General features: G+C 48.8%; 1 pseudogene; it reads left to right on the forward strand.

The window, feature by feature from the left end:
* LOC124974400 (small G protein signaling modulator 1-like) overlaps positions 1–27,507 on the forward strand; it is a 48,655-nt pseudogene extending 21,148 nt beyond the window's left edge.
* Positions 27,508–27,778: the final 271 nt, after the last annotated feature.

Genomic DNA, 27,778 nt, shown 5'->3' on the forward strand with positions numbered 1-27,778 from the left:
ACCTTGGCCGAGCTCTCCACACTGTGTGGTTCACTAGAGCTCTTACTTCATGGGCTTCGTCTCAAGAGTTAGGTAAGGTAAACCTTCCCAGTTATCTGACATCCCCCAGGTGCCCAGTAAGGAATAGCTGCTGTTATATACTCACTTTTGCAGTAAGCATTAATGTTATACCTGTTGCATACCTGTGTATGAGAAGGTGAGAAGATGGAGGGCTGCCAGAAGCACCAGAAGTAAGATAGAGGCTGTCAGCATGGACTGCACAGGACCAGTTTCCCAGAATGGCTCACTTCAGCCCAGAGAGGGAAAGTAGTTCACCTGAGGTCACGCAGTGAGTTTACAGTAGAGGCCAGGCTATATAATCCATGTGTCCTGCTCTGAGGAGACTGGGCATTCAAAAGTGGGAAGATTGCTACAAAATCCTCAACAGTGTGACTTACAGCTCACCTTGAACTCTATTGAATTTGAATCCTGACTCTATTGTTCACTTGCTGGGTGCCCTTGAGCAATTCAGTTCACCTCTCTGATCCTCAGGGTCCACATCTGGAAAGTGGAGGTAGTTTTCCTTTCTTCCCTGGCCACGCAGAGTTTAAAGGAGACCCATAAACATGAACTGTACTACATTCACAGTAGCAATGATGGTGATGGTGGTGGTGATGATGATGATGATGATGATATTGATATTCTTTGGCCCACGTAGAGGTGAGCAGTCTATAGCCCATCTCTCTCCCTCTGAAAGGGGTAGAAGCTGGCATTCATAAAACACCCACTGTGTGCCTGGCTCTGCTAAGTACTTCCCATGTGTGCTTTTTACCTCTCCTAACAGCATCTCTGAGGCTAATGCTCACACTACTGCCCTTTCTAGGTGAGTAAGCCGAGGCACCAAGGAGAGGTCATTTCCCAGTCACACAGCTGGGTAGTGGCTGGCAGAGGACCTGCATAGAGGTGGACCAGCCTTAGCCATGACTGTGGGTTATCCACTAAGCTCCCTCGCTTCATTAGAGGGTGAAGCCAGCCAGGTGGGGTGCACACGTGTTTTCCTGTAATGCTGGCCAGAGGCAGGTGATGCTGGGGGTACTGGCTGCCCAAGGAGCCTGTGTCTGATGGAAGCTCTGAGCCATGCTGGGTGCTGGGAACATGGACAGGAGAGTCAGTGCTGCTGCCCACCATGTCCCCACAGCTGCAGTGGAGGCCTGTGTCCTGCATGGGCTGCGGCGGCGGGCGACTGGCTTCCTGTGCAGCAACAAGATCGCAGCTCTCTTCATGAAGGTGAGCAAGAGCTTTCCGCCAGCCGAGGAGCTGAGCTGCAAAGTCCAGGACTTGGAGCAGCTGATTGAGAGCATGTGAGTGTGGGGACCAGGCTGGACAGCCCCTCCCTAGCCCCTGGCATGCTCTCTGCTCCTCAGACCTCCAGTCTCTTTCTGCCTCAGGGCCTTGGCACATGCAGTTCCTCCAGCAGGCTCACCTGCTTGGTCTTTCGTGGCCCCAGCTCGGTCACTCCAGCCCTCACCCCACCTTCTTTCACATATCCTGTTTGCTTTCTTCACACTTGTTCTTCCTATCAGGAATTAGCTGTGTCTTGTTTTATTGTTAACTTGATTGTTACCTCTCTGAATGCCACAAGGAAAGGCAGCTACATCCGTGTCATCCTGTTATGTCCCTAGCATCTGGGGCAGTGTCTAGCACCTGGAAAATGCCCCTGAGGCAGTTGGTGCTGGGACCACACCCTGTTCTCAGTGCAAAGCCTCAAAGGATCAGAGTGCTCTCTGCCTGCATGGACCAGCTGCTGCAGTCTCTGATTAAAACTGTCTTGGAGGCTGCTACTGAAGGGGGAGTTGTCACTCACCTATCGTGGTGCCTGGTTAATGAGTTGGGGAGGTTTATGGACTGATTGTGCCACACGGCCTGTTCTGAAAACAGAGCCCAACCCCCATCTTGGGGCCTGGGTGGAGATGGCAAATGGGTTTTAACTCCAATTTGTGCCTGTGGCTCCCATAGACTATGTCATGAAGGATTCTGAAGCTGTGATTGGGCATCATGGGAAAATGTGTGTGGATTGATTGGCTGTGTCTGTCACAAGCAAGGGAAGGGAAGAGGAGAGGCAGATATAACTCTTTGTCTGTCAGTTCTCTGTTACTACAACAGAATACCTCAGATAATCAACTTAAAAAGAGGACAGGTTGACTTTGACTCAGTTTTTGTCTGATGACCAGTTGGTCCCATTATTGGCCTATGGTGTGGAAACTTTTCACCTTATGGCCAGGATGCAAAAAAAAGAAAAAAATGTTTTTGTAAAAAGGAGGAAGAGATCCACATCCCACAGTGCCATTTGAGAGCACTCCCTCAATAACCTAAAACTTTCCACCAGCATCCCCCCCACTAAAGGTTCCCTAACTTCCCTGTAGCACCAGGATGAACACAAAGTTTTGACACTTGGACCTTTGGGGAACATTTCAGATCCAAACTATAGCATGCCCTACGTTTGCCATCAATTCATAAGCTGATCACTCCAGTGAGTGAGAAACAGTCCCCTGTTTCCCTTGCCCTGCAGGCCCTGCCTGCCCAGGGCTACCCCAGAACCATATGGTGGGTAGAGCTCTGAATTTGGATTTGCCGGCTCCCCTTTGGACTTCTCAGCCACATGGTCTTTAGATTCCTTCCAGTTCACCTGCTGAATTCCTGGGTATTTCCAGATAACTTCCTAAGGAGCCAGATATCCAGGGCCTTTCACAGTGTGAGGACTTCCCTAGGGGGGGATCAGAGATGCCCTTGCTGGGCAGTAAGGGAGAACCATTCATTCTCTTGTGCAATCACTCATTTATGACCATGATCACTGAGCACTCCCTTTGTGCCAGACACCGTGCTAGGCCCCAGAGGTACAGACACAATGCAGACCCATGCTTGCCTCCTGGTCAACTCTCAGTATTTTATTTTATTTTTTTAAAGTTAAATTGCTTAGTCCATATTCTTAAGATCATAGCATGGAGGGGAAGACAGAAAATGGAGCAGGCTTAGGGGGCAGAGAACAGCATTGTTCTAGAGCTTCCTGTAGGAGATGGCCTTGCCAAGACCCAAAGGGTGAGAAGGGACCCTCCCAGGAATGGGGTGAGGGGGGAACCAGGAAGCAGCATCGGCCTGTGGAAGGCTCCAGAGAGCCTGGCAGCCTCCGGAGTCTGCTCACTGATCTGTATGCATCATGGAGTGAGTGGGTACAGTAAGGGGCTGCTGGAGAAGTAGGGGGCCAGGTCACAGAGCACCTGCCAGTCACAGGGAAGACATTTTTTTGCAGGGACACTGAGGAGCCTCTGAAGGATCTGTAGTCCAAGAACTCTTGGTCAGCATTTCATTCCAGTAGAGAGAGGGAAGGAGCAAGGGAGTGAGGGAGGTCAGAGGCTGGCTTGCCTGTCAACAGCATCTGAAACCCTCTGTTTAGCCACATCTCCACACTCACTGGGTATTATTAATTTTTCAACACTTGACCCACTGGCTTGGAGCACTATGGGCTCTTGCTTTCCTGCCATTCCTTCATTTTCTAGAGAGAATGAGCATTTTCCTGTTTGCATACTGGTCCTGTGGATTTCCATTTTGGATCTCTTTTTCCCTATTGGTCTTAAAGGTGAAACCAGATCCAGGGCTTCCAGGAAAATTCTCGGAAGCTGCCCAAGCTGCCCAACCTGTCCCCGCTTGCCATCAAGCACCTGTGGATCGCACTGCCTTGTTCAAGAATGTCCTGGACAAAATTGTGCATTACCTTGTGGAAAACAGCAGGTGAGAGGTAACGGCCAGATGCCTGCATCTACTCTGCCTCCACCTGCTGCCCATCCTGGGAATTGCACTCTCATGCACAAAGTGCCTTTCTTTTTCCTTTGACAGTGAAGTAGATTTGAAAATGATTTTAAACATGCCTCCTGGATGTTCAACCCTGAGCAAGCCTAGCTTAAAAATTTGGGAGGATTTGGATGTTTAATACCAGTGCAGGGGATTCTGATTTAGAGCAGGATGAAGGGACCCTGGGTTTCTTCCCAGGGGCCCACAGTAAGGTGGAAAGTGGCTGAACTGGGCTCCCATGCAGTCTGTCTGACTCCAGATCCTATGTGCGTCACCCCCTACTGCATGCTAACAAGGGCCAAGCCAAGGGCCTGCAGATGGAGTAACCTGACCTGTGTCACCTCTAGCAAGTCACTTACCCTCTCGGAATCCAACATCCTTGGGAGGTCAAAACAAGGTCCTTTTCAGCTGTGAAATTCTGTTGGTTTGGGGGTTGCATGAGTTTTCAAGGAACTGGAAACCGTTACACTGTAATGTCACACAAACAAATGAAGAAACATTCTGCATGATCCTTATATTGATGGTGTCCCATAGTACTTTGCAAATCCAGATATCAGGGGCTTTTCTGAGCATCTCAGGGCAGCGTTTTCAGCATTAGTTGTGAGGGTTGTAAAGCCTGTTAGCAGGGTCTTTGAGTGCACAGTGCAGTTAAGCAGCACTTTATTGCACAGAGATAGGAGGGCAGAAATCAGCTGGACCTTTCAGGACTTCCTGTCTTCACCAGAAGACGTTATAGAAGCAAGCAGAATCATCTAGCCTTCTGCTCGTGACTCCTATTGCTCCTAAAGACACCGTCTTCAGAGTGTGTTAAGCAGGTGCAAACCACACTCCACGCTGAATACTGTTCATCTCTTGTTTTGCTCAAACATCCTTCCAGCAGCCCTCTGACATATATCATGATGGTCCCCATTCTATACATGGGGCAGCCGAAGCTCTCACAGTGAGTGGGCAATGCAGGATCCAGCCAAGCTGGCAGTTGTGATCCTCTGCTGGCCTCCATCCAAACCTGAGTGTCCTTTCCTTTTCTAGTAAATACTATGAGAAGGAAGCTCTTCTGGTGGACTCTGTGGACGGCCCCATCCTTGCCTCCTTGCTGGGTATGTGGTCTGGTAGTCTGAGTTCCATCTGGTCCGGGGTCTCAGGTACCTCCCAAGGGCCCCTCACCCTCCTCCATCAAAACTGTTTGCTGCTTCTTGCTCCCAGGGTCTCATTCTTGTCTCCTGCTTGCAGGACTCAGGCATCCTAGCTGGCTGGAGGGGAGGGGTAGTGAAATGAGTGGCCCAGTCTGCAGGCGTTGGGAGGGAGGGCAGTGCTCTGGACTGCAGGTTTCCAGCCCTGTGTGCTCTGCAGTGGGACCCTGTGCCCTGGAGAACACCAAGATGAAGACTGCAGACCACTTCTGGACCAACCCCTTGGCTGACGAGCTGGACCAGAGGCACCGCATCCACAGTTCACACCTGCGGCAGGACTCGCCCAGCAAGCGGCCAACCCTCTGTGTGAGTGTGGTGGGCAGTGGGGCTGTGGAAGGGACTTGGGAACAGGGAACAGGGTAGAGGTCACTCCAGGGTCATCTGTTTGTCTCCTGTCACACTACCAGATCCAGAAGAGGCATTCAAGTGGAAGCATGGACAACCAGCCATCCTTCTCTGCCCATGACTACGTGGAGTCCCTGCACCAGAACTCCAGAGCCACCCTGCTTTATGGCAAGAACAATGTTCTGGTTCAGCCAGTGAGTGTTCATCTACGCATCTTTATACCCACCCATTTCTCATCCTGAGTCCCACATGGGTGAATTAGGGGACAGAATTATGATTTGAATTCAGTCAAACTGGGGCCATTCATCAGTCACCTTCTGTGACCCAGAGGCTGGCCAGGATCCAGGTATGTGGGGAGAGTGGGGCACATGCAGCTCCTGCCCTTGAGCAGTGTCTCCATTGGCTGTCCCCTCTCTCCAGGGTCATTGAGTCACAGGGTCAGTATGGTGTCTGGGCTCTCCTGGGAGGAAGCTCTGTGAACTGTCAGCCACCCCAGCTGTGTAGGCACAGTTTCAATCATGGGGTGACCCTGGGCAACTCCTCCTCCCTCTGAGCCGCAGTATCTGCCTCACCGTGGGCACAAGACCTTGTCTGCTCAAGTGCAAGAAGCCATGGCTTCAAGATGTGCCTTCTTCTCTAAAATGCTATTCGGATTATGCTCAGAACTTTTTCACTGCACAATTTCCCCTTATCCGGGGAATCAGGTCTTCAAGACCTAATCAAACATAGGTTTTTTATTTGTCTTGCAATCATACATTACCTTCCCAAGTACACACCAGAGAAAGTGTAATTGGTACATTATTTAAGATATTCCTAAAGTCTTCACAGTCCAGAGTTTAATCTCCTGTATCACTTTTGACTAAGAGTCATTGATGCCCTAAGTTTTCCATATGCTGCTCTCTGTTCCATCAGGAGAAGGGATCAACACACTATAACCCACGAACCAAATGTGGCCCTCCACCTGTTTTTATAAATAAAGTTTTGTTGAAACACAGTCATGACCCTAGTTTACATGTTATCTAGTACAGCTTTCAGGCTATGGTGGCAGAGTTAGGTTGCAGCCAAGCCTATATGGCTCACAAAGTCAAAACTGTTCTGTTTCTTTACACAAAAATGTTGGTGCCCCCTGACCCATGAGCCCAGAAAGTGCAGCAGTTCTTCAAGAACATGCATTCTCATCTCTGGGATGGGTCAGATGTCCCTTCAAGCACTCACTTGCTATTTTTCAAGGAAATTTGGACTTGCAGGCATCCCTGCCGGGGTGAATAATGTGCCTGCTTTGCCAATATCATATTAGTACTCTGCCGCTCTTTTCCCAGCCTCTCGATGTCACCGTAACTTTTTTCAATTCAAAGCTGAATCACAGACTAATCTCTCTGAAGGCATTTAAAATAGAAGCTATCCTGCTCGTGCACAATAACTGTGAACAAAACTCACTTGAAGTGAGAACAGATACGCCTGAGTCTGAGTTCAGGCAGTCACCTCTGTGTCACGGTGGTGAGCTCTCATGAAGGATAATCATGTCCCCATTTTAGGAAGGTTAAAATATGAAAGGAACAGAATGTGCATCTTAGGATTGATGGAATGCTGCTCCTCCATGGGGTGCATGGCTCAGCTGAGGCTGTGAGGACTGAGCTGAGCTCCCTATGTATCTGGTGTTCAGTAAACAGTTATGGGTCTTTGCCTGTCATTGAGGTAGATTTGGTGCAGGGGCTGCCTCCTTCATATTTGAGGGATGTTGCCGTATCCCTCCTACTTGGATAAAATAAAGCAGGCAAGAAGTCCTTTGGGCAAGTCTGGGGAGGTGGAGGACTGACTGCTGGACTGGAGTGTGCTGGGGATACTTGGGGAGCAGGTTTCTGGGGAATGGGCCACAAAGCTCAACTGCCATCTGTTTCTCCCTTAAGATTGGCCCAGATAAATGCCTGATTTGAAAAGGGTGATGTTAAGAGTCCCCTTCCTGGTTCTAAAGACCCCTAGGCCTCTGGAGGGAAAATGTGATGGTGTCAGGGGTGGGAAGCTTTCAAGCTGCACTTGGTGGAACGCTCCGATCCACAAGGTTGGCTGCAGATGGCTTTGCTGAGCATGACCACCCAAGGAGGCTTCAAAAGGTTTCAGCTTCTCAGATAACCTGGCTCCACATCCTAGAGTCAAATGGTCAGGACCTTTGTCCATATGTCCTCCATCACCATGGCCGGTCTGATCTCTTCTATCTGCAGAGGGATGACATGGAGGCTGTACCCGGGTACCTGTCTGTGCACTTGACAACTGACATCATGACCTTGAAGTAGACACCCAACCAGCTGATGAACGGGTCCATGGGGGACCTGGACTATGAGAAGAGGTAGGACCCTGGGTCCACCGTGTGTCCCCTGAGTCCATCCACCCTCCTTGGTACGGGGAGATTCCCCTCCTGGGGAGCAAAGGTGTGCACCCTGCCCTGTCTGCCACTCAGTCTGGTTGTTATGGTGGCCTGGCCAGCCTCCCTGCAGCTGTGGCCTGAGGGATAGCTCAGAGACTCAGGAGGATGAAGAAACCAAGAGAAGAGGGTTAGGGCTGGGGGTTAGCCAGTGCCCCTGAACACCACCCAGAGAGGGACAGCTTTACAAAGACCCACAGAGCCTGCTAATGCAAGATAACCCCAAGTCACCGCCCACCCTTTCTCATCACTTCATGAAAGGGGATGGGAATGTTTGCAGGGTTTCTGGTCCCCAGAACTGTCTCTTCTTTGGTACCCACAATACATACAACCATACAGCCCTGCAGTAGCTTTGGAGTCACACTGAAAAGAGCCACCCGACTGGCTCCCTCCTGCAAAGAAGAGCAAAGGGCAGTCATGGGCCTGAGGCAGCCAGCCCGTTAATCTAGCCTCAGGTGTCGCAGCCGCTGGTGGGGAGAAGCAGTGATTTGGGCTGTTCTGAATCTACATAAGATTTTTTTTTTACTTAATATTTATTTTTTTAACTTTTTTTAATGCAGTTCTGAGGATCAAATCCAGTGCCTTGCCTGTGCCAGGCAAACCCACTAAGCCACAACCCCAGCCCTCGGATTCTAGTTTTTCTTTTTCATTTTCTTTAAAAATATCTTTATGGTGAAGAACTTGTAACATAAAAATAGTCATGACACAAGTTCCTGTGCCCCAGCCCTCCTGGCGGTCAATCATCCCCTACCCTGACGTGTTATTCTGAAGAAGCTTGCAGACCACCTGGATTTCATATGCATTTTTAAATGTAGGTTTAAAAAAAAAAGGACTCATTTCAGGAAACATGACCAAAACTGCACTGGGTAGATCTCCCCACTCCCAAGGTTGGCTGCAGGTGGTTTTGCTGAGCATGGCCACCAAGGAGGCTCAGGAAGGCTTTAGCGTCTCAGATGCTGTTGTGTTCTACTTACTATCGAGTTCACTGTGGTCCATGTTAGGTCTTGGGGTGATTCATAACATTTTCTCAGCTGGTCATTTCCTGTTCAGAGGTTACCACCTGTTCTCAGAGGTGGTCAGCCAGACATCCCAGGCTGGGCTGGGTAACTCTGTCCCTGACAGACTCTGGAGTTTCTAAAGAAAACAGTGTGGGGGCTGAGGAGAGGCTCTCGGCCTGGAACTCAACTCTCCATCTTGAACCTTGGAATCAGGCTTTCCCTGAACTCCCAGTTGAGTGTGGCTCACTCGAATGTCCTAGTGTTTGTCAAACCGTAGTCACATGACCAACCTGTGCACCCTCCTCTATCTACCACCTCACCCTCCAACTTTAGATCATTGAAGACAGGGCCCCAGCCTTGCTCACAACTGATTCCTGACACCAGCCACAGATCGTAGCACACAGTAGGTGCTGGGACAATCTACTCATTAAATATTTACTGAGCCCCACTGCTAGGCACTGTACTAGACACAGGGAACTAGCTATTCATTCAAAGGAGAGCAATACCTTTACCGTCTCAGAGCTCACATTATCCTGGGGAAGAAAATGAATAACCAAGTAGACATAAATATAGGTCCTCACTCAACCATCCCTTGCTGATTGACCCAGAGTATTCCACTCCACCTCTCTGAGCCTCCGTTTCTGCCTTCTCTCCAGGGAGGGAGTTGGACAAGATGGTCTCCCTAGATTCAAGGGATTCCCTGAAGGTTTAATAAGTGCTTCTCAAATCCCAAAGCATGTCCTTCCTAACAGCAAAGCTCTAAACAACCCCAGGACCTTGCTAAATCCTTGGACTGAAGGCCAGGAGTGTGTGGGCAGTAAACCTGTGATGCCAGTATTTGGAGAAAGGCACTGACCAGATCTTCACCCACCTGCTGCTGTTCCCACCCTCAGGCTCCACATTTCCACGTCATCTTTTCCTCTGTGAACAGGAACCACTAGGTGCTGACACACTGAGTTCCCACTGAATCTGGACCTTCAAGGTCACCATCCTGGCCTTGGGGGCTTCCACCTTCCTGAGCTCTGAACCTCAGCTCCCCTTGTTACCCTCACCCAGAGCCTGGGCCTCAGTGGAAGAGAGAAACAGGCAGGAATAGGAAACATGAGGTTGGAGTGTGGGGAAGGGAGATGACCAGGGGCTTCAGATGACCAGTGTCCCTCTTTGGGACCAAGAGACAATGACAATCAAAGGGACGGTCCTTGTCTGGAAAGCACAGGAGCACTTCTGTCTCTTTCTAGCCATTGCCTTCTCTTGCACAGCCATAGTCAAAACTCCCCAGCTGGGCTTCTTAGTGTTAGAGAAGAAACATCAGGCTCTGGAGTCAGGCTGGACTTGGCTCAGGTCTCTGCCCTGCTGTGTGGCTCATTTAAGTGGGAGAATCACTTTACCATTTGGCAGATTCATCTGCGACACCCTTACCCAAAGCCCCAGCAACTCCATGCCCAGGGATCTAACCAGGCAGTGATAACTTCTATCTACACAAAACCTCATAAGTAAATGTCCATTGCAGCATTATTCCTAACAGCTCAGCTAGAGGCAGCAATTCTGGTGTAACTCTGATCCTTGGGTCTCACTAGTTCTTCTTGGGTCATGGGGACATCCTGTACCATCCTGGGACAGTGGATCATGCTAATTGGCCAGGTCTGGGTCTGGTGATCATTGCTGGAGCCATGGGGTAGAGAGTTGGTGGGTTCCACCCCGCCTGGGCCACATGGGCTGGGGGAGGGTGCTTCCCTCCATAATTGAGGTGCTGGAACCAAAAGAGAAGGAGAAAGTCTGGGGAGGCTGGAACACAGGTTGGGGATGAGTAGGTCCTGGTGAGAAGGGAGGACATCAGGAGTGGTCCTCTGGCTTCCGGAGCCCTCCCCACTGTGAGGTATGTGGGCTTCCTGCAAGCCTGGCCCTTTATCCTTTCCATGATCTACTGGGATTTTGCCATGACCATCTGCTTGGAGGAGATTGTCTACCTGCACTGTCACCAGCAAGGTAGGGACCACAGGAGAGCAGGGGCCTGGCTGGTGTTCCTCTTGGATCCCCTGCATGCCTCTAGCTCTGATTGTTCATTTGCATCAGGAGACAAGGTGGTGGGACAACCTCTTACCTTTGCAACCTCAAGCAAGTGACTGGGTTTCCCCCTCTGTAAAATGACAAGGCCTGTCATTTAATTGTACGACAACCTAGTGATAGGCGTGTTCCCATTTTAGAAGTGAAGAAGCCACTTGACATAAAGCCACATAGCCTGTAAGCTCCAGAGCCTGAACTCAAACCAGGTCTTTGTAGTGGTTGTTTAAAGTTAGAAGAAGCTACAGAGGGAGCAGATGGTCCTCCTGCTTTAGAAAGCAAGTGGTCCATGTCCTACCGAGGTGTGAAGCACTGCTGCTCAAGTCTTGAACAAGAGAGACCTGGGTTCAGATCTGTGTGACCTTGAGGAAGTTACTCACCCTCTTTGAGCCTGGGGTTCATTTGTAAAATAGGTCCTAGTGGATCAGCCTCACGGGGATGCTTTGTCAGACAAGATGGGGATACTTGTGTTGTGCTGTGCTGCCACACAGTGAATGTTTACCATACTAGCCAGAGTCAGCCAGGGGCCTGAGGAGGGGTGAAATTGTACACCCCAAACTCCAGTAAGTCAGATTTGCCCCAGATTCTTGAGGAGTGTGGGTGTTTCAGGGAGTCGTCTCCTTTGATGGGTAGCTCTAGGGAGGTCCAGCCACACTGTCCCTGACCTTGTCCTGTAGTTCTCCAGCCAGGTGGATTGTGGGTAGGAGAAGTGGGATGCAGGAGGGGTAAAATCCACCCTGATCTTTTGCCCAGGCCTGGCCCAGAGCCTCAGGGCCCGGAGTCTGGCTTGGCACCTCTGGGGACCTGTGTTTGTAGAGTCGGGGAGCCCATCACCATGCCTCATAGTGACTTCCCACTGTGTCTTTTCTGCCAGTCACAGTGGCAGTGGACAGTGGTGGGACAGTGGTGTTGGTCAGCCAGGATAGAATCCAGAGACCACCCTTCCACTTCCCCAAGGGCGGGCACCTCCTGCAGTTCCTCTCCTGCCTGGAAGTGGGCTACTCCCCCACAGGCAGCTGGACCCGCCTCTCTGATTCCAATGGGGAAAGGTGAGTGGCCATGGGGCTTTGGGGAGGCTGGGGAGGTCTTTGCTGCCTGTGAGCCCTCATGTGACTTCACAGACTCGTACATGCCCTGCCAAGACCCCTCAGGCTGTGCAGGTTTGGGGACAGGGGCGTCCTTGCATTACGACATATCCTTTCAGGGCAAAGTGTTTCCCAAGCTGCACAAGTGGAGCCCTCAGGGTTCCTCCGAGTCCATGTCTTCAGACAAGGAAGATGAGGAGGCCACAGATTACATGTTCTGGATCATCTACCCTGGCACACAGTCTGAATTCAGTAAGCTGCCCTGTCCCTGGGCCCCAGGGATCCACCAGCCAACTGAGCCTGAAAATGACCCCAGGTGCTTGGAACGAGAAGATAGGTGGTCTGGCAGGGAGACCTGGGATCTTGGCAGCCTCAGCTCTCCCCAAATATGGGAACCAATAACCACTCTCCACCTGGCTCATAAAAATGTCACCAGACAGGAAGCGACACGGGGTAGTGACAGGGGTGTGGGCTTTGGGATCCCAGCTGAACCTGGGCAAGTCACTCCACCCATGTGCCTCGGTTTCCTCATCTGTGAAACAGTGATGTGTGCAGCACCCGTTTCACAGGGTTGCTAAGAGGGTTAATCAAGATCGCGCATTTGCCACCTAAAATTCTCAAATGTTAGCTGCCGTTACACGCGTCTTGTTAATGGTTTACTTCAGACTAAAGCTTCCATGAGGTGAGGGGGTGGTCAGAGGCAGCACATGGGGTGGGTCTTGCACATGGGAGCCCTCAGTGAATGGCAGTAAGAACAGCCCCAGGAGGCTCCCCAGGGGCACAGTCCCCCACGTGACAGCTGATGTCATGCTGTCTGTGTGCTGACTGCTATAAAGAGATGCCATACCAGCATCAGCTCCCCATGATCATGGGCTGCTGTGCGAACACCATGAATGAATCTTTGAATGGCACTCACTCAGATGGGGCCTGGCTCTCAGTGGGCCTCTCTGGCTGGCTCTTAAACCACTATTGAATCACAGCTTTTCTGTTAAGCTCATTTGTTTAACCCTCTGCAGCCACATTGGTTCCATTTAATGGACAGTGGCCCTGAGCCTCACTTTGCATAAGTGACCATGTGCTGAGCAGTGAGAGGCTCTTTGGAAAGTGGACAGATGTTCTCCCTGGCAGGGTGGGCTTGTGGAGCCAGGCCCCCACTGCCCTGGCTCTGGTCCAAAGCCAAGCACCTCCTGGGGCCTGGGGCAGGCTTGGCAGTCAGGCATTGTGTCTGTTGGGGTAGCTTGTGTTTTCACCCATGATGTTCTTTCATGGCCAATTAGGAGAAAAGCCCTGTGTTCCCAGCTCACCCAGGCATTACAGAGCCACTACCACGGCCATGGCTGCCCAGCCATCAGGCTGCGGACTCCTCCAAGCTCCCCATGGTAGTGAGTCTCTCATGTAGCCCTGGCCCTGCACCAAGGCTGTTCTGGCCCAGTGCTGAAAAGGCTGTCTGTGCAAGTGAGAATCCCCTGGATACCGAGCTGGTTCAGTTCCCTTTCTGAGAACCAGGGCTCCCACCCCAGAGACTGACAAGGCCTCGCAGCACCTCACTGATGAGACTGCGATTGGGAAAGGCCAGATCCCATGGAGCTCTTCCCAGGAAATGCTTCCTGCAGATTCTCACCCAGCAAATAATTTGCACGCTCCTGCTGGGAGCCAGGATGGCTGCTGTATGTTAATTTTGGGGAGATGCCTGTTATACTGTTGGGGGTCAGTGGGGCAGAGGAACAGAGGCCAGCAGTGCCCACCCTCAGTCCTCGGCTCTTCCTGTGCTGGGCATGTTGTTTAATCACCAGCTCCCCTTCTCAGTGTCTCTTTGCCTGAAAGGTTCCTCTGGCCACCAAGGTCCCTTCTCCCATGTGTGAGGCATGTTGGAAGTGTCAGGGAATCAGTCTCCCTGGAGCATCCCCCAGCCCCTGGCTGACAGGGTTTGTGCATAGATACCCCAGCCCTTCATCCTCAGGTGAGCAAGCTCTGAAGCCTCTGTGCTTTGCAGAGCCCCTCAGGGTTCCCCAGGGAGTTTAGGTAGAGTTGCCTCTCATGGAAACCTGCTTATTCTTGGTCTTTCCTACCCCATCTCACTTCACCTCCCCACTGTCCATGCTTCTTAGTAGCACCTCCCAAATAATCGGCACTGGGGTCCTTCTCTGCCTTTGAGGAAACCCTGATGAAGCAGTGTATTTAGGAGGGCTCCTCCACCTTAGCATCACTGATGTGATGGTTGGAAGCGTCCTTCATAGGATGGGGTGTCCTGAGCTCAGGAGGGTGCAGAGCAGCATCCCTAGGCTCCACCCTGGATGCCAAGTAGCAGACCTTTCGTGTTCCTCCAACTTGTCACAACAAGAAATGTCTCCAGACATTGCCATGTTGCCTTTAGGTGGGCAGGGGTGCAAAATTGCCCCTGCTTGAGAACCACTGATTTCGAGAAAAGAACCACCACTGAGTTTGCTCTGCCACTGCAGGACACCCCATGATCCTTCCTGTTCAGGTCTCCTTTCCTTGTCTGGGGAACAGGGTGACAGCACTCCCCACCAGGGTCATAGTCTGAGGACTCAGAGTGATGACTTGGGAAATGCCTGGTTGCCAGGTGCAGGCCCAATCCTTGGTGGATGCTCAGGTCACAGTCCAGTGTCCTTACTGAGTGCCACATGTGCCAGGTCCACTTCTGTGCTCTATCTTCATTCATTTCGTCCCCAGCTCAGCCCTCCCAGGCAGGATGTCATCACTGTTCCTCTGTTGCACAGAGGAGAAAACAGGCACAGAAAGGTAAAGCAGTGGATCCAAGGTCACACAGCTGGTTTGGGGCATGGCTGGGCTCTGGACACAGGTGGTCTGACTCCAGAGCCTGTGCCTCTAAGCGCCACTCCATGCATATTGTTTTCATGGTGGGAAGAGGCCAAGTGGTTTCACCCTCTTCATCCTCAAGGTCAGAGGCAGCCCTGGTAATGGGGACCCCATCCTTGGTTGAAATTCTCAGGGGCCTGAGCCACATGGGGTTTACCAATTAAAAAAAAATCAGAAGGAAATACACCCTTTCCCGTGGGCCACATTTTACAAATAAAGTGTTATAGGAACATGGCCACTTCCATTCATTTACATATTGTCTGTGACTACAGTCAGGCCACCACAGCAGAGGTCAGTGATTGTGACAGAGCTCAGGTGGTCCACAGAGCCAAAAATATGTATCATTGGACCCTTTGTAGAGAAAATGTGCAGATGCTTGGCTTCAACAGGAGGACAGTTATTTCACCCTGTGGGGAGAGGCTGTGGCTGTGGCTGCTTCTGACCTCCCTCCCACTGTCGTATACCCCGGTCTACATCTCTTGGCTCCTGACTGGTCTTTATACAGGAGGCAAGACAAACTCCAGAGCATGTGGACAGGGCCACCGTCAGAGACTGGCATTTCAGACTCCTCTGTTGCTGAGGTTGTTTCTGCGCTGTAGTGGCCACAAGGCCCATGTGCCAACCAAGCACTCGAGAAGTGCGTGGGCTAGTGCAATCGAGATGTTCTGTGGGTGTAAAACACAACCCAGATTTTCAAGTCTTTATATAAAAAAAAAAGAATGTGAATTATGGTATGAATAATTTTATATTGATTATATGTTGAAATGAGAACATTTTGGGAATGTTGGGTTGAACAAAATACATTGTTGCAGCTGTCTTCACCTGTTTAATGTTGCTCCTGGGCAGTTTTGGATTCTGCGCATGGCTGCTTCACATTCCCGTTGGGCAGTGCTGGTCTGGAGCAGGATTTCCCACCGTCAGCTCTGTGGGCCTGGTGGGCTGAATGATTCTTTGGATGCAAGGTTGTCTTGTGCTTTGTGGGGTGCTGGGTAGCATCCCCAGCCTCCAGCCACCGGATGCCTGTACCATTGAGCTTACCTGCAAGTTGTGACAACTGAAGTCTCAAGACATCTCCAGATCTGCCCCAGTTGAGAGCCCATGGGAGGAGAGACAGGAACCAGTGGGAAACAGCATCAGGGATCTGATTGGAGCTCAGAGTTGGGCCTCCTAGTTTGGAATTTCACTTATTAGCTGGATGGTCCTGGGCATGTTGCTCTGTGTGCCTCAGTCTCCTCATCTGTAAAAGGGGATAATGATTGTACCTGCACTCAGTGAGAGACCACTGTCGTTAAAGAGAAGGGAGACTTCTGTTAAAAGTCTGGCCTTGCCAGTTACTCCCTGGTGGGTCTTAGGGTAACAAAATTAGATCATTTGGAGGCTCAGTTACTTCTGCAAGATGAGAAAACAGATGCCCCCCTGACAGGGTCACTGTGGACAGTAAGGCAGAGCACTGCCCAGCCCAGCACCCATGGAACTAGTCACTTGATAACCGTGAGCATTCTCTTTTCCTCTAATCAAACACAGTATGACTGGGGGTGGGGGGCTGTGGAGAGCAGGGCAGGGGGACAGTTCAAGCCCCAAGGAATTGGTTCTTGTGCCTGTCTCCCTGTCCTGCCCACCCCAGACCTCCCCTTCACCAGGGCTTTTTTGTTTTGTGTCTCAAGTTGCCCCCGACATCTTGGACAGCACTTGCCCCATCTCTGTGGGACCCACCTGGATGATGATTCCTGCTGGTCAGTCATGCTGGTAGTGGCCAGGGGGAGTCAGTGGGCATGAGCCAGATGGAATACCACCCTCCCTACACCAGGCCTGAAGGAGCAGCCTCTCTGTAATGTCTGGGCTCCCCACTTCCCCAGGGGCTGGGTCCTAGCCACCTCTGCCATGTTGTCATTTGAGTCTTGGTTCCAGGGGAGATGGACAGAAGGGACCAATCAAGGCCCTCAGCTGTCCACCCTGCAGCAGGCAGCTGGCAGCATGGTGGGTCCAGTAGTGGAGGGACCAGTTGATGAAGCCTGCTGGGGGGAGGGGCTGGGATGAAGTCATGAATTTCCCTACTTGGGCTAACCAATAAGCACTTGCCTGAGACTGGCACGGAACTGGGGATGTCTTTCTAGAACAGACTAGGGGGGTCACTGTCCTTTCTGGGACATCTCCTTGGTGAGTCTGTATGGGGAGGATGAGTGTGGCCTCAAGAACCGCATTCTGTGGGCAGGACAGACCCTGGTGGGCTGAGCTCTGATGGCCAGTGGGTCAGGTCCACAGCTCCCTCTCGCCATAGAGCTGAAGGGGAGCTGAGATAGGACGAGTTGTCCAAGAGCCGTGGCATATGGGGAACGGGCACCTCTCTGAGTTCCTGGAACGAGAATAAGAAAACCATGACCCATGTGCCAAATCCGGCCTCATTCTGTACAGCTATGAGCCGAGGGTGGATTTTATTTCAGTGAGTGAAAAAATCAAAAGAATATTTCATGACATGTGAGAACGATGCAGAGTTCACATTTCAGTGTCCATCAACACAGTGGCCTTGGAACACACCCAGCCTCCTCTATTTACATTTTGTGTTTGGGGACTTCTGCACTGTGATAGCAGAGTTGAGTGTTTACAACACAGACCAGATGGCTCGCAAGTCTAAAGTACTCAACCACCCAGCAGATTTATAGATGCCGTGGCTCTCATGAAGCTGGGAAAGAAGGAAATCAGGGGAACTGAGTGTTGTGTCCTGGGAGCAACTGGTCAGGAATCACCAGTGTCCAGGAGTGAGACATCAGGATCTCTGCAATGTGACTGCTGTGTCAAAACTGTTTGAAAAATACAGATTTGAGCCAGACGTGGTACTGCACACCTATAATCTCAGCAGCTCCGGAGTCTGAGGCAAGAGGATGGCAAGTTCAAGACCAACCTCAGCAACTTAGCAAGGCCCTAAGTAACTTAGCAAGATCTTGTTTCAAAATAAAAAATAAATAAAATAAAAGGGGCTGGGAATGTGACTCAGTGGCTAAGTGCCCCTGGGTTCCATCCCTCGTACCAAAAGGACTTTGTCTCCAGGAGGTGAATTCAGTAGGTCACAGGTACAGAATGGGCTTGTAACTTTCTGATTTTGTGGGCTGCCAGTCTGCTGGCACCCACCTAGTGGAGCAGCTTTGTGGCCCAGGACCATGGACAGCACCAGCACGTTTCTCCCTCACCCACTGGTCTCTTGCCCTGAGGTGCTCTGCCTCCTCCCTGGATTCAGGCTCCTTTCTCTTGGACCACCTTGTACTCCCCTGGGAGGCCCATCTCTGGGGACTCGTTCCCTCAGCCTTCCCAGAAGCATCCAGCAGGCTCCCTTCCTTCCCCTCAGCATCCTGTGAGCACAGCTAGATGACAACATGTTGAGCATGGCTGCCTGTTTTCTTGGCTCTGGTTTCCTGGTTCTTTTCCTCTCTCTAGCCATCATCAGCTCTGCCCATCTTTTGGGGCCTCCAGATTTTGGTGGTGGCTTTCATTGGATCAGTTGGACTCTGATCTAAATGCTCTTTCCTACTTTGTCTTTCAGGGTCTTTTCCTTTCCCTGTGCCAGCCTGGAGGATGGGGGGAACTGCTTGCTTTGGGGATGAGGTTTTTATGACCTACACAGATTTAACCAAGGCTCTTTTGCCCCTTCTATTTACCACAGTCCCCCAAGATCTGATGGATGTCTCCATGAACAACCTCCATCTCTATGGCAACCCAGCCCCTGGAAATCCTCCTGCTCGTCCTGTTCACAGAGTGGCTTGACTGGTGGCAGCTCAACCAATGGCTGCAACCATGAGAGGTAGGAGGGGCTTGTGCTGTTCATGGAAGAGGCTGAAGGATTACCTAGAGCTTTGTGGATGCCCACTTCTTGCCCTGCACCAAATTTGGAGGAGTGAACACAAGCTATGGAATCAACCAGAGCTAGAGTAAAACCTGGCCTTGTGCAGTTGTAACTGTTGGAACTTACTCACTGTATCAATCAGGATAAACAAGACTGTGCTGCAGTAACAAATAGACCTGAGATCTTAGTATAACTTTATACAGCAACTGCTTTATCACGCATGCTGTGTGTCTATCATGGGTCAGCCGGGAGCTCTGCTTTCTTCACACTAAAGGGCAGCCACTGTGAATGTTGCTCATCTCACAGTCTGGAGGGACATGAATCAACAACAAATGTTCCACCAAAAAATGTTACTTATAATCTCCTCTTCCAATCCATTGACACCACCCACAGGAAACCAGGAATTGCAGCCCTACCATGTGCTTGGAAGGAAGAAACAAAAAATAATACTTAGACAAATACCTACAAAATGCTTCCTTTATGTCATTATGAGGAGCAAATCAAATAATGGTTTAAAGTGGCCAGCACATGGTACTTGGCACGTGGCAATGTTCAGTAAATGACACTCAATGTTGTCTTGCACTAAGTTAAATCTCAAGTTCATCTCTGTCCATATCCACAGAACTTTTGCCTCTTGGGAACTACTCAGCCCATTCATGAGACTGGCGTAGTTTCCCACTGGCCCAGCTTGGCCTGGCCTTGGAGAATCCCTTCCTTCTGGCCTTGCTGGCCTTCTTCCTAGTGGTGTCCAGTCTTCAGGCATGGGACTGTGAGGGGTTGGGGCCAGCATCGGGTCTTCAAAGCTTCCTTACCCCTGGCTTTTCAGTAAGTGGTCCCACAACATCACCTGGGCAGATTCTCAGCTTATTACCTATTAAATGAGAAGCTGTATTTAACACCCTCACACACGTGTCAACGTTTAAGTGTGAGAAGCGCTGATGCAGCTGGAGACTCTCAAATTTTATTGTGCATCAATCACCTGAGGAAGTGCAAAATGCACAGGTTCCAGGACTTCTTCCTAGAGATCCTGATTGAGGTCTCTTGAGAGACCAGGAATTCACATGTTAGAGAAACCCCAAGTGTCTCAGGCTGCACCTGTTATCTCTGTGGGCCATTGAGAAATGCTGCTTTCCCTAATACCCACTCTGATAGTATTTGCTTATGTATCTATCATGGTGGAGAGCTCACCACCTTGCTGAGAACCAAGCCTGCTAGGGAACAGTGGTGGGTGTGATGCTGTGCTTCTGTAAACTGTCCAAGTCAACCTCACCACCCTGAGGCACAGAGAGAATATTTTCCCATGTGCATAACTGGAGATTGAGGTGTGTTTGCTCTCCAGCTTCCCTGGGCTTTCCTGGGCATACCCTGGGATGTCCTGAGAATAAATACATGGCTATTCTTCCATTCTGTGCTCTGCAAGAGCATACAGCACTCCTTTGGCAATTCTTATAATTTTCAGCAATTCTAGGGCCTTACTCTTCCCTTAGCCAAAATGGCACCCAGAAATGGCCATGCAAGGGGAAGTTTAGAGATGTCACCCACTTTGCGGTCATCCCAACTGAATCCCAGCATGGATTTGTTTGGTTCTACTGGGCCACTTGGAGAAAGTCACAGAAACCCACTTCAAGCTGATTCAAGGAGAAAATAAAACATGTTGGCATAACTGAGAAGTTCATATGCAAGCAGCATCTGGATGGATGATGCTCAAAATAGGAAGCCCTGTCTGTGTCTTCAGATGTTGGCTTCACTTGCCTGTTTGCTAGTTCCACTCTCTGCTCTCAGGCAGGCCCTCCCTGTATAATGGCAAAGATGACTCCCAGCAGCCATGAATGTATATCTCCCTGGCTTAGAAACTCAGACAGGAGATTTAAAAAAAAAAAAAAAAAGTGCCCGTTTCTTGGTAGTTCCAACAAAAGTCCCAAGGGCTGATTCTCATTGTCCCAGGTTGGGTCACATGACCATCTCTGAGCCAATCACCATGATTTCAAACTGGGTCCTGCACTAGGTAGAGTTATTTGTCCCATCCAGACCACAGGGACAGAGGTTTATGGGAGAGGTGATACCTCAAAGGAAAACTGGGGTTCTGATAAGAAGGGGCAATGTAGCTGTATGGAAATCACAGTAACCCACCCTACGGTCCCCTCAGAGAATGGCTGTGATCCTCTTCAGAAAACCTGGGCTATGTGTGGCTCTTGTAAAGCATCTTCCTTTCTCCACCTGCAGGGCTCCTCTGAAGCTGCTCTGTGACAATATGAAGTACCAGATCCTCTCCAGAGCCTTTTACGGATGTGCATGTAGGTCTCCATTGCTGGCGTGGTCTCCAAGGAGCATCTATTGAGTGTCCGCTATATGCCAGAAATATCCAGGGACAGAGCCTGGCTCTGGAGTTTGAACATCCCTACCTTCTAGATATCTGGTTTCAGACTCAGTTTGCTCTTCAACAGATTGTGGATAATTTTATCTCTGGGTTCTAAGAGGGCAGTGAACACTGGGGCCTCTGGGAAAGGAGGCTTGGTTTGGTCACTACTGCATCCTGAGGATTTGTTTTCAGGATGGAATGAGAAGAGAGTGTAAAGTCTTTAGCACCTAGTATTGCATGTCGTAGGTGCTCAGTACACATAAGTTCCATTTCTCAGGCAGAAGAGAAAGGTGACCTGGTCCCATCCTCAAAACTTAAAGATTAAAACTAATAACATAGATATTTTGGTTCCCATTAGTCAGACAAGGAACACAGGGGTAAAGTGATTTGCCCGTGTTCACACAGCTAACAAGATTTAAAGACCTAGGACTTGAATCCTGGTATGCTTGACTCCAAAGGCTTTTTTTTTTTTCTCTCTACAGTCTTGTTTCTCAGCACATTTTATTTCCCAAGCCTCACAACCTGAATGGGGAAGATAAAGCATGCATTTTTAGGGATTCTAGAAAAGTTCTAATACACCCTGCATGGGCCTGCACGTTTAAGTTTGAAAACAGTTTCCTTGTCAACTAGTTTGGGAAATATTGAGGTTTTCTGTATTCTTCAGGACTTCTCAGAACCCTTTCTATGCTAATATACCCATCCCACTCATGAAATTGAGGGCATGGGCAAGTAAGAGGAGCATTCCCTCAAATGTATTTGGCCACAGAAACCTGGATGGGCCTGCATGGACCCATCATCTTCAAGTGCCCAGAGAGACAGGGAGTGTAAGCTTCCCTCAGCTGAGGTTCTTCCCTGTTCTGTGACCACCATCTCCAGTGCCTGAGGCAGAGCCTGGCATGCAGCAGGCACTGAGCAAGGGTTTATCAGACCCAAGTGCAGGATCTTTCTGGAGGAAGGACAGGGGTTGAGATGAGTCTGGAACCAGGTGATCAGATGATGACATTGTGCATCCCTGATGCTGGTTGAGAGCGCATATTCGAACCACAAGGCCTGGGGCCAAATCCCCACCCTGTACTTCCCCTAGTGATGTGACATGGGCCAATGATATAAGCAGTGCATGCCTCAGTCTCCCCATCTATAAAGTAAGGACAATGCTAATACCTGCTTCATACGGTCATGGTGAGAAATAGCTCACTTATGGAAACTCAGGGAACAGTCCTGGCTGTTAGTGCTGTGCAGCATCATGTGCACTATAAATGCTGGACATTCTGTGACAACCACCACAATCCTTGTACCTTCCTATTGTTGGTGGGGTGAATCCTCAGGCTCTAGAAGTTCCAGCATTCTCTCTGGGAATTGGAAATGAGCCAGGAGGAAGGGGCGCAGTCAGCAAATACAGGCTGGCATTTGCTGAATGCTTCTTGCTCTCCAGGCACCCTCATGGGCCCAGGGTGTAGTACATTGGCAGACATTCTTTAAGGTGACAGGTCCACCCTGGAAAGCAGACCTGGTGCCCTCAGCATCTCCAGGTCACTGACTTGCTGGGACTTCCTTTATCCAGCAGCAACTTGAGCAGGAGTCCTCACATTCCCTGTAGATTTGAGGCAGAGGCACAGTGAGCTCGAGGAGTCCCTGGTCCTCTTCCTTCCTGATCCTTTCCTGCCTGCAGCTTGTCAGTTGAATGCATTAGATTCCAACCCAGTAGGGTGGTGTCACCCTGAGTGAGGCTGAGAAAGGTGATAAAACTTCCTGAGGGTTGAGCAGTCAAGCCATCAAGTGACATCACCCCTCTGGACTTCACTTTCCTTTTCTGGGAAAAGAAGTGATGAGAATGTGTAGGGTATGGGGGTTCAATAAGCTGGGGAGAAGAATGCCACTTTGAAGACTCCATGAGCCAGAGAGGCAGATGTCAGAGCATGACATTTCCCTTCCACCACTCCCACAGGGCTTACCTACTGCAGACACCTGTCCACTGTGAGGACCCACCTGTCTGCCCTCGTCAATCACATGATCATGTCTCCAGACTTGCCCTGTGATGCTGGGCAGGGCCTGACTGCTGGGATCTTGGAGTAGTATCTTCAGGACAGCATGGTAAACCTTGGCGGGGCTTAGGCTGCCACGAAGCAGGCTGCAGGTAAGTCTGTCCTATTATCTGAGAAATAGAACCTCCTGCATGTGGGGACTAGAGTCAACCTGCCTGAGTTCTGTACATGCATGTTGAAGGTTCCCTCTTCTGGAGAATTCCAAGACACACAACCCAGTGCCCCTTTACGGTAGAGAATGAAGGACATATACAGGTTGAGCACAGCTAATCTGAAAATCCAAAATACTCCAAAATTACTTGGATATTAACATGACACCACAGTGGAGAATCCCACGCCTGGCCTCATGTGACAGGTCTCAGTTACAACACAAGTGCACTGAAAATACTGCATGTAATTATCTTCAAGTAATAAGAAATATATGAAACAAAATCATTTCTTTAATTATTTTTCAGTTGTAGATGGACACAATACCTTTATTTTGTTTATTTTTATGTGGGACTGATATTCGAACCCAGTGCCTCACATGTGTGAGGCAAGCACTCTACCACTAAGCCACAGCCCCAGCTCACAAATGATTTCTTATTTGGACTTGGACTACATCCCCAAAATAGCTCATTATGTAGATGCAAATATTCCAGAATCTGAGAAAATACAAAATCTGAACACTTCTAGTTGTAAGCATTTCACATAAGGGGTACTTAACCCATATGCCTCCCCAGAAGGGGTAAAGAAGGAATGAGTGGGTCACCATTGATGATCAAGCATTAGCCCTGTGCTCAGTCCTGCACAAGGTACAGTGACTTGGATCCAGCTGCAGGAGTTTACAGTTCTGTTCAAACTCCTAGAATGGGAGCAGCTTGGTCCAAGGCAGGCACTGGACCTTTTCCACCAGGGTTCAAATCTGTCCCATCTCCATCTGGTGGTCTAGGGTCTAGAGATAGCTCACCTACAGACAATCATTGCTTGAATGCTTTCTAAGATTTACTGATTGCTGTAAAAGTCCCTGGGAGAAAAACGTTGATGTTTGAAAAAAGTTTCATCATCAGCTAGTTTAGGAAACATTGAGATTAAACAGTTTTCTGTATGCCTTAGGACTTCTCTGAACCATGGCTGTGCTAATATCTGGTCATGCTTAAGAAATCAGGGGAGGGCTGGGGCTGTGGCTCAGTGGTAGAAAACTCACCTGGCATGTGTGAGGCACTGGATCCAATTCTCAGCACCACATATAAAAAATTTTAAATAAATAAAAGTCTATCAACAACTAAAAAATATATTTTTTAAAAAAGGAAAGAAATCAGGGGAGTAAAGGAGAGTAAGAGGAACGGATCCCTCAGATGTATTTGGCCATGGAAACCTGTTGGAAAAGTGCTTCCCATGATTAGTGGAAGGTGGAACCCACTTTGAGAAGCTCTAGTTTGAGCCAAGAACAGAATCTTGGGTTGATCTGGTGGCCCTGTTGGCTGTGTGCCTTCCCACCAGGTGCAGGAGAGGACAGACACTGCTGTTTCACCCTGGATGGGGTGGGGAGGCCCTATTAGGTGCATTCCTGGGGTTCCAGGGGACTAGGAGGAAAGATCAACTAGTTCCCAAGCCTGAACTAACAGAAAGGTAGTTTTGCTTTTTGCCAAAAATACTCATTTTTTTAAAAATTATAGGAGTAATGTCCATGTACTGTAAGAATTCAAAGATGAATACAGGTGTATAAAATTTAAAAAGAAATTGAAATATCACCTCTCCACTTTATTCTTCTAGTTCTGATCCCTGGGGCCTTAATTTGGTGTAGAATATTTCATATATTTTCTGTGTTTATTCATAAGAATATCTTTATTTATATCTTATCTGTATTTCTATAACTATAGATTTGAAGCCACATAGACACACACACACACACACATATATATATATATCTTTGTAATTTGTCTTTCTATGAGTCTATAGTATATATGACACACATATATATACTTTATCTGTATTTTTATATATATCTATAGATACAAATCTACATATCTATAGATATTCAAAGATAGACATGTATATTTCTGTATCTACCTACATATTTATATATAGCTACATATTTTTAAATCTTATCTTGATCTCTTATTTTTATTTATATTTATATATAGATATGTAAGACTATATATATCTAATATATAGATAGAAATCTACACCTCTATAATACTGATTTCTACCTTACTATCTCTTATTTTTTAAATGATATAAAATTACATTTTAAGTAACCGATTTACTTTTATGTCAAGTGTCTTTCAAATCTCTAGGTGAAATACTGAATGCTAGCACCTCATATGTGAATAGGACATAATTTATTCAAATTTCCCCTAATGACAGATAGTTGAGTTATTTTTTAATAAAAAATATTTTATTTTAAACAGTATTCCAATCAACATCTTTATAGCTTTCTGTACTAGTGCTTTTGTTTCGAGATATTCCTAGAAATAAAATTGATTGATTTGTGTTTAAAATTTAAATAGAGAACCAGCTTACTGTCCCAGAATTTCATAGTACTCCTAACCCCCAGCAGTTTCTGAGTCTCCATGTTTCCTGAGGAATTTAAAAGATTTATTAATTTCTGGGCTCAATTCTAGCTGTACTAATTTAGCACCTCTGGGAATGCAGCCCAGAATCTATGTTGAAAGGTCCCCAGGTGCTCTGGTAATCCTCCCAGTTGGGGAGGCCCCAGTCTAAGGACAAGTCGGTTGAGACACTACAGTGAGTAGGTCTCACTGAACACCATTCTCAAGCTGCTTGGTCACGTCTTGCCTTTAGCTGCCTATTGGCATTGGGGTAGACTGCACTAGGAAGGGACAGGCCCCACTCTTTCAGTTGCTTGACACCAGGGGGTTGATTTCTTGCTGACTTAAGAGCCCCAGGTGGGCATTTCTGGCGAAGGGTATCTCTCCTCCACCGAGGGGTTCAGACCTCTTCTTTCAGTCTGTGCTCCCATTTCCAGAGCCTCATGGTCATGTGATCAAGCTGAAGGGGAAATAGTACAGAGAGAACCCACCTGTTTCTTCCTGGCCTTTGCTTAGAAAGGGCTTCTTCTCTCACACCCTCTCCCATCCTATTGGCCAGATCCTGGCAGCATGACTACTCCTAACTGCAAGGGAGGCTACAAAATGGAGTCTAATGATAGACCCAGAAGAGGAAGCAGATGTTTGATGAAGAGATCAGAGCCTCAGTGGCAAATTGTTTTCTGCTTTTTAAACAGCTTTAACAAGGCTATCTACAAAATATAAATTAAAATCCCCAAGAAGGACAAAATAGGGGTTGTTTTTCTCATTGTTGTTGGGTACACCCAAGACTAGCCTTCCCATGTGAAATATGCTTTTAAAGTTGGAATATGAAATAAAGAGGTAATAGGAGATGGTCCCTTCCACAGACACAGTCCAGGAGGGATCTGCTGGCTCCTCAGCTCAGTGAAAAGCCTTTGCATAGAAATGATTATTATTTAGGTGGAAAAATCAACTCCACACAATATGGCAAACAATTGCTAAGGTCATACTAGTGTGCACAGAAATTACTGCTGTGTGAAGTAGCAAGTGGAAACGTTCCTTCTAGTTTCATTCCCTTTCAAGTTTTCTTAGAGCTGAGTTCACACTAATAACTGCATGATAATATTTCCAAATATACACAATATGAAGCATTGGCTTAAAATTAAATGTACATGTGAATTATGATATACCAATTAACATACAGTAATATACAATGGATATACAATACATTCATGCTCTTCATTTTTCTTTTTGCAAAAGCCCTAGGCATGCTGTAATCTCACTAGATATGTTCTGTATCAGGCTTTTTTTTCCCACTTAACACACATTGAATCTTTCCTGTGAGTTCCCTCCACACTGTCTACTTCCCCTTCTGCTGGTTCAGATGACCATGAGGCCCTGGAGAATGGTGGGAGCCCAGACTGAAGAAGTCTGAACCTCTTGGGGAGGAGAGATGCCCTTCACCAGAAGTGCACACCCAGGGCTGTTAAGCCAGCAAGAAATCAGCCTCTCTGGTATCAAGCCTCATAAATGCACCTCCACCCTCTTTGATCTCTGTGTGGTACCCAGGCAGGGATGCCTGTTCTTCATGGTGGGCAGCCAGTGGGTTGCTAGGTGTTGCTCCTTCATATAATGCCACAGTTAATACTCAGGTACACATTGCTTTGCTCATGAACATAGGATCTCTGGGGCTGCTCCAAGAAGCAAACTGAGCCTCAGAGCCCACCTGCTGGTTCCCAGCTGACTAAACCCTCTGCTTCCTTCCCCCACCCCAGAGTTATGAGGAGCAGGAGCTGCTGCATCTCATCTACTACAGAGGCATCCAGTCTGAGATCCACAAGCCCATGGGGTCCTTCCTCCTGGGCCATTATCAGTTCAGGATGATGGAAACAGGAAGGAGGTTGCTTACCCCCTGCAGGCTGCGGGGTGTCCTACAACAAAAGGAGTTGAACACTGGGCCTGGGGAGCTCTGGTTCCATGTTGGACCAAAGTAGGCAGGAGACAAGGGGAGACCTCAAGGCTCATGGCTCCCCCACATTTCCTGTCCAGTGGACATACAACACAAGTGGCGTATGTCTTTTTTTAAATAAACCTTTTATTTTGAGAACATTATACATTAATACCCAGTTGTAAGAAATACAGCAGAGGATATTGTATGTCCTTTACCCAGTTCCCCACAATGGTAACATCTAGCAAAACTGATGCAACTGATGCACCCCCAGGGCCTCAGCACTGGAAGGACACACCTGTTGTGCTTGGGCTTCC

This window comes from Sciurus carolinensis, unplaced genomic scaffold (genome assembly GCF_902686445.1).
Source record: "Sciurus carolinensis unplaced genomic scaffold, mSciCar1.2, whole genome shotgun sequence".
In the NCBI taxonomy this organism is placed as follows: Eukaryota; Metazoa; Chordata; class Mammalia; order Rodentia; family Sciuridae; genus Sciurus; species Sciurus carolinensis.